Source organism: Triticum dicoccoides, chromosome 2A (genome assembly GCF_002162155.2).
Source record: "Triticum dicoccoides isolate Atlit2015 ecotype Zavitan chromosome 2A, WEW_v2.0, whole genome shotgun sequence".
In the NCBI taxonomy this organism is placed as follows: domain Eukaryota; kingdom Viridiplantae; phylum Streptophyta; class Magnoliopsida; order Poales; family Poaceae; genus Triticum; species Triticum dicoccoides.
In genome coordinates, this window is record NC_041382.1 from 390,351,628 (window position 1) to 390,365,036 (window position 13,409).

The following is a 13,409-nucleotide window of genomic DNA, read 5'->3' on the forward strand; positions in this document are numbered from 1 at the left end:
TAGGCGCGCCCTCCTACCTCGTGGCCACCTCGTTGCGTCTCTGACTTCCACTCCAAGTCTCCTGGATTGCGTTTGTTCCAAGAAAGATCCTCGTGAAGGTTTCGTTCCGTTTTGATTCCATTTGATATTCCTTGTCTGCGAAACACTGAAATAGGCAAAAAAACAACAATTTGAAGTGGGCCTTCGGTTAATAGGTTAGTCCCAAAAATAATATAAAAGAGTATATTAAAAGCCATTAAACATCCAAAACAGATAATATAATAGCATGGAACAATAAAAAATTATAGATACGTTGGAGACGTATCAGGCATCCCCAGACTTAATTCCTGCTCGTCGTCGACTAGGTAAATGATAAAAACAGATTTTTTGATGTGGAATGCTACCTAGCATAATTTTCAATGTAATTCTCTTTATTGTGGCATGAATGTTTAGATCCAGAAGATTCTAGACAAAAGTTTAATATTGACATAAAAATAATAATACTTCAAGCATGCTAACATAGCAATTATGTCTTATCAAAATAACATAGCCAAAGAAAGCTTATCCCTACAAAATCATATAGTTTGGCCATGCTTCATTTTCGTCACATAAAATGCCCCCATCATGCACAACCCCGATGACAAGCCAAGCAATTGTTTCATACTTAGCCTTTTCAAACTCTTTCAACTTTCACACAATATATGAGCGCGAGCCATGGACATAGCACTATGGGTGGAATAGAATATGATGATGGAGGTTGTCTGAGAAGACAAAAAAGGAGAAAGTCTCACATTGACGTGGCTAATCAACGGGCTATGGAGATGCCCATCAATTGATGTCAATGCAAGGAGTAGGGATTGCCATGAAATGGATGCAATAGAGCTATAAATATATGAAAGCTCATCAAAAGAAACTAAGTGGGTGTGCATCCAACTTGCTTGCTCACGAAGACCTAGGGCATTTTGAGGAAGCCCATCATTGGAATATACAAAGCCAAGTTCTATAATGAAAAATTCCCACTAGTATATGAAAGTAAAAAAAAGAGACTCTCTATCATGAAGATCATGGTGCTACTTTGAAGCACAAGTGTGGAAAAAGGATAGTAACATTGCCCCTTCTCTCTTTTTCTCTCATTTTTTATTTGGGCCTTCTCTTTTTTATGGCCTCTTTTTTTATTTGGGCTTCTTTGGCCTCTTTTTTTTCGTCCGGAGTCTCATCTCGACTTGTGGGGGAATCATAGTCTCCATCATCCTTTCCTCACATGGGACAATGCTCTAACAATGAAAATCATCACACTTTTATTTACTTACAAGTTACAACTCAAGAATTACAACTCGATACTTAGAACAAAATATGACTCTATGTGAATGCCTCCGGCGGTGTACCGGGATGTGCAATGAATCAAGAGTGACATGTATGAAAGAATTATGAAGGGTGGCCTTGCCACAAATACTATGTCAACTACATGATCATGCAAAGCAATATGACAATGATGGAGCATGTCATAATAAACGGAACGGTGGAAAGTTGCATGGCAATATATCTCGGAATGGCTATGGAAATGCCAAAATAGGTAGGTATGGTGGCTGTTTTGAGGAAGATATAATGAGGCTTATGTGTGATAGAGCGTATCATATCATGGGGTTTGGATGCACCGGCGAAGTTTGTACCAACTCTCGAGGTGAGAAAGGGTAATGCACGGTACCGAAGAGGCTAGCAACGATGGAAGGGTGAGAGTGCGTATAATCCATGGACTCAACATTAGTCATAAAGAACTCACATACTTATTGCAAAAATCTACAAGTCATAAAAACCAAGCACTAAGCGCATGCTCCTAGGGGGATAGATTGGTAGGAAAAGGCCATCGCTCGTCCCCGACCGCCACTCATAAGGAAAGCAATCAAAGAACACCTCATGCTTCAAATTTGTCACACAACGTTTACCATACATGCATGCTACGGGACTTGCAAACCGTAACACAAGTATTTATCAATTCCACAATTACTCAACTAGCACGACTCTAATATTACCATCTTTATATCTCAAAACAACTATCAAGTATCAAACTTCTCATAGTACTTAATGCACTCTATATGAAAGTTTTTATTATACCCATCTTGGATGCCTATCATATTAGGACTAATTTTATAGCCAAAGCAAATTACCATGCTGTTCTAAAAGACTCTCAAAATAATATAAGTGAAGCATGAGAGATCAATAATTTCTGTAAAATAAAACCACCACCGTGCTCTAAAAAGGTATAAGTGAAGCACTAGAGCAAAATTATCTATCTCAAAAGATATAAGTGAAGCACATAGAGTATTCTAACAAATTCCAATTTATGTGTGTCTCTCCAAAAGGTGTGTACATAAAGGATGATTGTGGTAAGCTAAAAATAAAAGACTCAAGTCATACAAGACGCTCCAAGCAAAACACATAGCATGTGGTGAATAAAAATATAGCCTCAAGTAAAGTTACCGATAAACGAAGACGAAAGAGGGGATGCCTTCCGGGGCATCCCCAAGCTTAGGCTTTTGGTTGTCCTTGAATTTTACCTTGGGGTGCCTTGGTAATCCCCAAGATTAGTCTCTTGCCACTCCTCATTCCAAAATCCATCAAATCTTTACCCAAAAACTTGAAAACTTCACAACACAAAACTTAAACAGAAAATCTCATGAGCTCCATTAGTGTAAGAAAACAAACCACCACTTTAAGGTAATGTAATGAACTCATTCTTTATTTATATTGGTGTCAAACCTACTGTATTCCAACTTCTCTATGGTTCATTCCCCCCGATACTAGCCATAGATTCACCAAAATAAGAAAACAACATACGAAAAACCGAATCTGTCAAAAACAGAATAGTCTGTAGTAATCTGGATCATACGTATACTTCTAGAACTCCAAAAATTGTGAAATAAACTGGTGGACGTGAGGAATTTATCTATTAATCATATTCAATAAGAATCAACCTAAAATCACTCTCCAGTAAAACATGGCAGCTAATCTCGTGAGCGCTAAAGTTTCTGTTTTTACAGCAAGATCACAAAGACCTCACCCAAGTCTTCCCAAAGGTTCTACTTGGCACAAACACTAATTAAAACATAAAACCACATCTAAACAGAGGCTATATGAATTATTTATTACTAAACAGGAACAAAAAGCAAGGAACAAAAACAAAATTGGGTTGCCTCCCGACAAGCGCCATCGTTTAACGCCCCTAGCTAGGCATAAAACAAGAATAGATCTAGGTATTGTCATCTTTGGTATGCAATCCATAAGTGGCTCTCATAATATATTCATAAGGTAATTTAATTTTCTTCCCAGGAAAGTGTTCCATGCCTTTCCTTAATGGAAATTGGAATATAATATTTCCTTCTTTCATATCAATAATTGCACCAATTGTTCTAAGGAAAGGTTTACCAAGAATAATAGGACATGTAGGATTGCAATCTATATCAAGAAAAATGAAATCTATGGGCACATAATTCCTATTTTCAACAATAAGAACATCATCAATCCTTCCCATAGGTTTCTTAATGGTGGAATCCGCAATATGCAAATATAAATAACAATCATCATATTCACGGAAACCTAACACATCACACAAAGTTTTTGGAATCATGGAAACACTAGCACCCAAATCACATAAGGCATAGCATTCATGATCTTTAATCTTAATTTTAATAGTAGGTTCCCACTCATCATAAAGTTGTCTAGGGATAGAAACTTCTAATTCAAGTTTTTCTTCATAAGATTGCATTGAAGCATCAATGATATGTTTAGTAAAATCTTTGTTTTGATCATACGCATGAGGAGAATTTAACACGGATTGCAACAAGGAAATACAATCTATCAAAGAACAATTATCATAATTAAATTCCTTGAAATCCAAAATAGTGGGTTCATTGCTATGTAAAGTTTTGACCTCTTCAATCCCACTTTTACCAATTTTTGCATCAAGATCTAAAAACTCCGAATCACAGGGACGCCTTTTAACTAAAGTTGACTCATCTCCAGTCCCATCTTTATCAAGATTCATATTGGAAAACAAAGATTTAATAGAAGACACATCAATCACTTTTAGATCTTCATCATTATTATCATGAAAACTAGAAGAACATGCTTTCACAAAGCAATCTTTTTTAGCACGCATCCTAGAGGTTCTTTCTTTGCACTCATCAGTGGAAATTCTCATGGCTTTGAGGGACTCATTGATATCATGCTTAGTTGGAATAGATCTAAATTTCAAAGAATCAACATGAAGAGAAATTCTATCCACATTCCTAGCCAACTCATCAATCTTAGGCAATTTTTCTTCAAGCAAAGCATTGAAATTCTTTTGCGAATTCATAAATTCTTTAACACTAGTCTCAAAATCAGAGGGCATATTATTAAAATTTCCATAAGAGTTGTTGTAGGAATTACCATAATTATTAGAGGAATTACTAGGGAACAACCTAGAATTAAAGTTACTCTATATGCGTTGTTACCAAAATTGTTCCTACCAACAAAATTAACATCCATAGATTCATTATTATTCTCAATCAAAGTGGACATAGGCATATCATTAGGATCATAAGAAACACTCTTATTAGCAAACAATTTCATAAGTTCATCTATCTTTCCACTCAAAACATTAATCTCTTCAATCGCATGAACCTTTTTACTAGTAGATCATTCGGTGTGCCATTGGTAATAATTAACCACAATATTACCTAGGAGTTTAGTAGCTTCTCCTAAAGTGATTTCCATAAAAGTGCCTCCCGCGGCCGAATCTAAAAGATTTCGAGAAGCAAAATTCAATCAGGCATAAATTTTTTGTATAACCATCCATAAATTCAAACCATGTGCAGGGCAATTACGTATCATTAATTTCATCCTCTCCCAAGCTTGTGCAGCATGCTCATGTTCAAGTTTCTTAAAATTCATAATATCGTTTCTAAGAGAGATGATCTTAATGGGAGGAAAATACTTAGAGATAAAAGCATCTTTGCACTTATTCCATGAATCAATACTATTTTTAGGCAAAGAAGAGAACCAAGTTTTAGCACGATCTCTAAGCGAAAATGGGAATAGCTTCAATTTATCAATATCATTATCCACATCTTTCTTCTTTGGCATATCGCACAAATCAACAAAGTTGTTTAGATGGGTAGTGGCATCTTCACTAGGAAGGCCAGAGAATTGATCTTTCATGACAAGATTCAATGAAGCAGCATTAATTTCACAAGATTCAGCATCGGTAATAGGAGCAATCAGAGTGCTAATAAAATCATTGTTGTTGGTATTGGAAAAGTCACATAATTTAGTATTGTCTTGAGGCATCGTGACAAACAATCAATCCAACACACAAGCGCAGAAGAAGCAAGCAAAAAGAGACGAACAGAAAAAGGGCGAATAAAACGACAATGGTGAAGTGGGGGAGAGGAAAACGAGAGGCAAATGCCAAATAATGTAATGCGAGGGATACGAGTTTGTGATGGGTACTTGGTATGTCTTGACTTGATCATAGATCTCCCCGGCAATGGCGCCAGAAATCCTTCTTGCTACCTCTTGAGCATGCGTTGGTTTTCCCTTGAAGAGGAAAGGGTGATGCAGCAAAGTAGTGTAAGTATTTCCCTCACTTTTTGAGAACCAAGGTATCAATCCAGTAGGAGACTACACACAAATCACCTAGTACCTGCACAAACAATCAAGAACCTTGCAACCAACGGGATAAAGGGGTTGTCAATCCCTTCACAACCACTTGCAAAAGTGAGATCTGATAAAGATAATGAGCTATTTTTTGGTATTTTTGTTGTATAGATTGGAAAATAAAGATTGCAAAATAAATAGTAAACTAGAATTATAGATCGGAAACTTATATAATGTAAAGTAGACCCGGGGGCCATAGGTTTCACTAGTGCCTTCTCTCAAGATAGCATATATTACGGTGGGTGAACAAATTATTGCCGAGCAATTGATAGAAAAGCGCATAGTTATGAGAATATCTAGGCATGATCATGAACATGGGCATCACGTCCGTGTCAAGTAGACGGAAACGATTCTGCATCTACTACTATTACTCCACACATCGACCGCTATCCAGCATGCATCTAGAGTATTAAGTTCATAAGAACAGAGTAACACATTAGGCAAGATGACATGATGTAGAGCGATAAACTCAAGCAATATGATATAAAACCCATCTTTTTATCCTCGATGGCAACAATAAAATACGTGTCGGTTCCCTTTCTGTCACTGGGACCGAGCACCGCAAGATTGAACCCAAAGTTAAGAACTTCTCCTATTGCAAGAAAGATCAATATAGTAGGCCAAACTAAACTGATAATTCGAAGAGACTTGCAAAGATATCAAATCATGCATATAAGAATTCAGAGAAGAATCAAATATTGTTCATAGATAATCTTGATCATAAACCCACAATTCATCGGATCTCGGCAAACACACCGCAAAAAGTATTACATCGAATAGATCTCCAAGAATATCGAAGAGAACTTTGTATTGAGAACCAAAGAGAGAGAAGAAGCCATCTAGCTAATAACTATGGACCCGATGGTCTGTGGTAAACTACTCACACATCACCGGAGAGGCTATGGTGTTGATGTAGAAGCCCTCTGTGATTGAGTCCCCCTCCGGCAGATCACCGGAAAAGGCCCCAAGATGGGATCTCACGGGTACAGAAGGTTGCGGCAGTGGAAAAGTGGTTTCGTGGCTCCCTCCGATGTTTTCAGGGTATAAGAGTATATATAGGCGAAAGAAGTAGGTCGGTGGAGCTACGAGGGGCCCACGAGGGTGGAGGGCGCGCCTATCCCCCCTGGGCGCGCCCTCCTGCTTCGTGGCTGCCTCGTTGCGTCTCTGACTTCCACTCCAAGTCTCCTGGATTGCGTTTGTTCCAAGAAAGATCCTCGCGAAGGTTTTGTTCCGTTTGGATTTCGTTTGATATTCGTTTTCTGCGAAACACTAAAATAGGAAAAAAACATTAATTTGCACTGGCCCTTCGGTTAATAGGTTAGTCCCAAAAATAATATAAAAGTATATTAAAGCCCATTAAAGATCCAAAACAGATAATAAAATAGCATGGAACAATCAAAATTATAGATACGTTGGAGACGTATCATCCTCTCGTTCTTCGTGTTGGATATCAATGCCAGTGTTTTCGTTTGTTTCTTTTTCCTGTTTAATAAATAATGAAATTATAGATTGAACTTTATTTGTGTCTGTGTAACAATTTTTTTATGTTATAGAAACAGACTATGTAACTTCACCTCTTCAGCCATTGTTGTCTGAACTTCTCTGTGTTTTTGGGCCTCCTCTGGTTGTGCTCCTTGTTTATCTTTGAGATTAACATTCTCGTTTGTTTCCCGCATCTGTTCAGAAAAAATGGTGATTCATTCCTTACAATTCTTGTAGTATATCCCTTATAATTCTTGTATTATAGTGGCAGGGTGTAGTAGGTAGTTCAGACATCATAAATATTTTGAAAAGGGTTGTTGTTGTTGTTGTTGTTGTTGTTGAATTTCATCTTTGTGGTGGTGATTGGCATATTCGTGTCTGCGTCGACTGTTTCTTTCTCAGATATAACAATCTCGAGTTTTTCATCGAGTGGGATGTCTGGGGCTTTCTCCTCTGTATTTTTCATGGTCATCTGCAATGTTGTGGCACTGGAAATCTCTCATACACAAACTTCACGTTCGGTGACGCTTTCATACGTTTGAGGTTCATCATGGGATTCAGCTTCAACCGTGGTCGCCTCTTGCTCTTGCAGTTCTTGTGAAACCTGGAGATCAAACAATATGAGTTTGTAGTTCATTTTCTCCCTGCCTTTATGAGTTTCCAGTGTGGGGCGTAGTGGGCTGTGGAAGTTTACCTCCTCTTTGTTGTTTATTGTGTGTGATGCTAATGGTCGATTGTGGGTCAACTTCTTGTGGTTTGTTGGCGGGACTGCTAATTTGATGGTTGTCCAGCTGAGTCTATATTTTGTTGCAGGCTTGTCAAAACTATATTTAGTTTAGAAAGGAAAAAGGGATGTTCATACTGACATGTTCACTGATTCTGATGTCTATCGTGTCTTGTGCTTGTTTTGGGGTCTTGTTGATGTACCACTATCTGTTGTGAGGTTGCTTGCTTTGTTGAATTTATCCTTGTTTTTGGGGTTGTTGACATCATCCTGTTGTTGGAGTTCATCTTGGCCTAGCGTGCTACTAGCACGTGCCTCAAAGTATTCACACAGTTTTTTAGCTCGGGGTATGAAAATAGAGCTTTAGATGCAGATGGCATCATGCATTACTATTATTTACCTGTTTTTCTTGTTCATGACCTGCATCTTTTTTTGTGCTCCTGCTTTTGTTCCTTGGTTTTGCTGTTCTTCAAAGCTTGTGTTAGTTGGTATGTACTTCTCCTTCTGTTGCTTCTGTATCTGTTTCTGGCTCTTTATCTGTCCCTTGATGTTGTTCTTCTCTTCTTCTCTCGGTCTTGTTCTTCCGTCTTTCTTTTTTGTGTTTCTCGTGCTTCTGTTGCGGCTACAACTTCTTTCGTACGGTTCCCATCCACTAGTGTACTTGTGGCTCCTGCATCTGCTTGCTCTAGTACCCGCAGGATCCCCTCGTTTGTTTTGTTGTATCTTGTGTTGCAAATCTGGTCCTGAAGGTCTTTGTGATGTTTGAAAGCTTTGATCAGAGCCGTTGTTTGTTGCACCAGTGATTTCTTGGCTTGTTGATCCAATTTCTCCTCTTGATTAGTGCATTGGTGTTCAGTCCTGGTGGTTATTCCTGGTAAATATTTTGCTTCGGCAAGCACTTTTTCTAACATTTCATTTATCCTTTCGAATCTTTCTTCTGATCCTATGCTGGTGCTTGTGTCGGGTTCCCTGCTTCCACTGGTGCTGACACGTGCTTCGCGCTGGCGCTTGGGTGGAGGTGGTAGTAGTTTGGTCGTGTGCTGGTGCCGTTGTTGTTGTGCTCATATCAGTTGCATTGAAGACGAAGGTGATGCTGTGCTGGTATAGAAGATCCTCTCTGTTGTTCCTTTCCATGTCTGCATTGTTTTGGTAGAATGGAGTTGGAGAATGGAAATTGTTTTTACAAGGAAGAATGGATTTATACACAATAGCGCCATACCTGTATCTTGCCAAATTTATAGTCATCCGGTCGTGCATTTCCATCGTTTTTCATGTCTGCTCTAGCTATTTTCGCTAGTACACTCTCTTTGAGATGGTTTGCTCGTGGTAATGAGGACTTGTCCATTCGCTGAGCAATCTTCCCATTTATCTCTTATCGGTTGGTAGCAGCAGGGAGTCGAGGTACATGATTACTGCTACTTCTTGAGCTTGCCTTGGTTTTTCCCTTGAAGAGGAAAGGGTGATGCAGCAAAGTAGAGATAAGTATTTCCCTCAGTTAAGAACCAAGGTATGAATCCAGTAGGAGAAACATGCAAGTCCCCAATATATGCACTGAAGGAAATATGCCCTAGAGGCAATAATAAAGTTGTTATTTATATTTCCTTATATCATGTTAACTGTTTATTATTCATGCTAGAATTGTATTAACCAGAAACTTGAAACATGTGTGAATACATAGACAAAACACCGAGTCCCTAGTAAGCCTCTACTAGACCAGCTCGTTAATCAAAGATGGTTAAGTTTCCTAACCATAGACATGAGTTGTCATTTGAAGAATGGGATCACATCATTAGGAGAATGATGTGATCGACATGACCCATCTGTTAGCTTAGCATATTGATCGTCCAGTTTTATTGCTATAGCTTTCTTCATGTCATATACATATTCCTTTGACTATGAGATTATGAAACTCCCGGATATCGGAGGAATACCTTGTGTGCTATCAAACGTCACAACATAACTGGGTGATCATAAAGATGCTCTACAGGTATCTCCGAAGGTGTTTGTTGGGTTGGCATAGATCGAGATTAGGATTTGTCACTCCGAGTATCAGAGAGGTATCTCTGGGCCCTCTCGGTAATGCACATCATAAGAAGCCTTGCAAGCAATGTGACTAATGAGTTAGTTGCAGGATGATGCATTACAGAATGAGTAAAGAGACTTGCCAGTAACGAGATTGAACTAGGTATGAAGATACCGAGGATCGAATCTCGGGCAAGTAACATACTGATGACAAAGGTAACAATGTATGTTGTCATTACGATTCGACCGATAAATATCTTCGTAGAATATGTAGGAGCCAATATGGGCATCCAGGTTCCACTATTGGTGATTGACCGGAGAGGTGTCTCGGTCATATCTACATAGTTCTCGAACCCATAGGGTCCGCACGCTTAACATTCGTTGACGATATAGTACTATATGAGTTATGTAAGTTGGTGACCGAATGTTGTTTGGAGTCCCGGATGGGATCATAGACATGACGAGGAGCTCCGGAATGGCCCGGAGGTAAAGATTGATATATAGGATGATATGGTTCGGCCAAGGGGTAAAGCCCACGGGGATTTAGGTCGGTTGAAAAGGAGTTTTGCGGAGGCCAGGGGGCCAAACGCCGGAGACCCTGGCATCTGGCCCTGGGCCAGATGCCGAGGCACATGGTGTTTGGGCCAGACGCCAAGGATTGTGGCATCTGGTCCTGGAAGTCCGAGAAGGACTCTTCCTTACGGGCAAAACTGACTTTGAGGAGGCTTTTACTCCAAGTTTCGACCCCAAGGCTCAGCATATAAATAGAGGGGCAGGGCTAGCACCCAAGACACATCAAGATTCACCAAGCTGTGTGCCGGAACTCATCTACTACTTCGCTTGTTTTGCTGGACCAAGAAGGCGAGGACGTCATCGAGCTGAACGTGTGCTGAACGCGGAGGTGCCGTACTTTCGGTACTTGATCAAACGGATTGTGAAGGTGTACGACTACATCAACCGCGTGGATAAACGCTTCCGCTTTGTGATCTTCAAGGGTATGAAGATGCTCTCCCCCTCTCTTTGCTATGCATCTCCTAGATAGATCTTGCGTGAACATAGGATTTTTTTGAAATTGCACGCTACGTTTCCCAACATGCACCTACACAAACAATCAAACACTTGCACCCAACGCGATAAAGGGGTTGTCAATCCCTTCATAGTCACTCGCAAAGGCGAGGTCAGATAGAGATAGACATAAAAGATTACTAAAATATAAAACAAAATAAAAGTAAATAAATTACAGCAAGGTGTTTTTGGTATATAGATCTGAAAATATATGAAGGAAAATAGACCCGGGGGCCATAGGTTTCACTAGAGGCTTCTCTCTTGAGGGCAAAAAATACGGTGGGTGCACAAATTACTGTCGAGCAATTGATAGAAAAGCACAAAGTTATGACGATATCCAAGGCAATGATTATGAATATAGGCATCACCTCCATGTAAAGTAGACCAACTCCTGCCTGCATCCACTACTATTACTCCACACATCGACCGCTATCCAGCATGCATCTAGAGTATTAAGTTCACAAATAATGGAGTAATGCCTTAAGTAAGATGACATGATGTAGAGGGATAAATTCAAGCAATATGATGCAACCCCCATCTTTTTACCCTTGATGGCAACAATACAATATGTGTCTCACTACCCCTACAAGATTGAACACAAAACTAAGCACCTCTCCCATTGCAAGAAAAACTAATCTAGTTGGCCAAACTAAACCGATAATTTGTAGAGAAATACAAAGATATTAAATCATGCATATAAGAATTCGGAGAAGATTCAAATAATATTCATAGCTAAGCTGATCATAAATCCACAATTCATTGGATCTCGACAAACACACCGCAAAAGAAGATTACATCGGATAGATCTCCAAGAACATCGAGGAGAACATGGTATTGAGAATCAAAGAGAGAGAATCCATCTAGATACTAGCCATGGACCCGTAGGTCTGTGGTAAACTATTCACACTTCATCGGAAGGGAAATAGAGTTGATGGAGATGCCCTCCGTGATTGAACCCCCCCCCCGGAAGGATGCCGGAAAAGGCCCCAAGATGGATCTCACGAGAACAGAAGGTTACAACAACGGAAAAGTATTTTGGTGGACGCTTCTGTTGATATTGGAATATTTGTGAATTTAAGAGCTGAGAGGGAGGTCGGTGGACTACCGGCGGGCCCACAGGCCAGGGGCATGATACGTCTCCGTCGTATCTACTTTTCCTAACACTTTTCCTCTTGTTTTGGACTCTAATTTGCATGATTTGAATGAAACTAACCCGGAATAACGTTGTTTTCAGCAGAACTACCATGGTGTTGTTTTTTTGTGCAGAAATAAAAGTTCTCGGATTGGAACGAAACTTTGCGACGATTTTTTATACAATGAAAGATAATTTCTGGAGCCAAGAACCACCGGAGGGGTGCAACTGGGTGGGCACAACCCACCAGGGCGCGCCTCCCCCTCCAGGCGCCCAGGTGGGTTATCCCCACCTGGTGGCCCCACAGACCCTGAAACCGACACTATAAAATCTTATTTTTCCAGAAAAAATAGGAGAGAAAGAATTATCGCGTTCCACGAGATGGAGCCGCCGCTGTCTCCTGTTCTTCATCGGGAGGCAGATCTGGAGTCCGTTTTGGGCTCCGGAGAAGGGGATCTTCGATTTTCGTCATCACCAACCCTTCTCCATCGCCAATTTCAAGATGCTCCCCACCGGGAGTGAGTAATTCCTTCATAGGCTTGCTGGTCGGTGAGGAGTTGGATGAGATTCATCATGTAATCGAGTTAGTTTCATCAGGGCTTGACCCATAGTATCCACTATGTTCTAAGATTGATGTTGCTATGACTTTGCCATGCTTAATGCTTGTCACTTTGGGCCCGGGTGCCATGATTTCAGATCTGAACCGTTTATGTTATCACCATTATATCTATGTTCTAGATCCGACCTTGCAAGTTATAGTCACCTACTACGTGTTATGACACTACAACAAAAAAAGACACATCCATGACATTTTGGGCCGAACGAATTTTTCAGTCATACTTATGACACTTCTATGGCGATAATTGTGACAACCCGGTATCATCATAGATATGGTGGGGTCCTACTTCTATGTCAAAAAATCATGACAGAAAATGGGATTTTCATCCTAGACGGACTGGAGACACAACTGCATGACATTCTTTGGGCCGTCCATGACGGAAAAAACTGTGGTAGAAGCGAGGGCGCGGAAAATATCAGGGAGTTCCCGGTATGGTGGGTGGTCGGGGCCGAGTGATGCGCGTTTCTCTCGTACACGTACGCACATGGGTGCAAGGCGTTGGGCTCTAACTGAACCCGAGCGAGGCGTTCGCCTACTGAACCCGAGCGATTGCACTGCAGGCTACGCGTTACTGAACCCGAGCGATCGATCGATGGCTGTTATCTGAACCCGACCGAGCGATTCCTTTGTTCGCTACTGCTGCTAACTAAAGTCGATCAAACCTGCTGCCTCCTTCCCTTGATGAACAA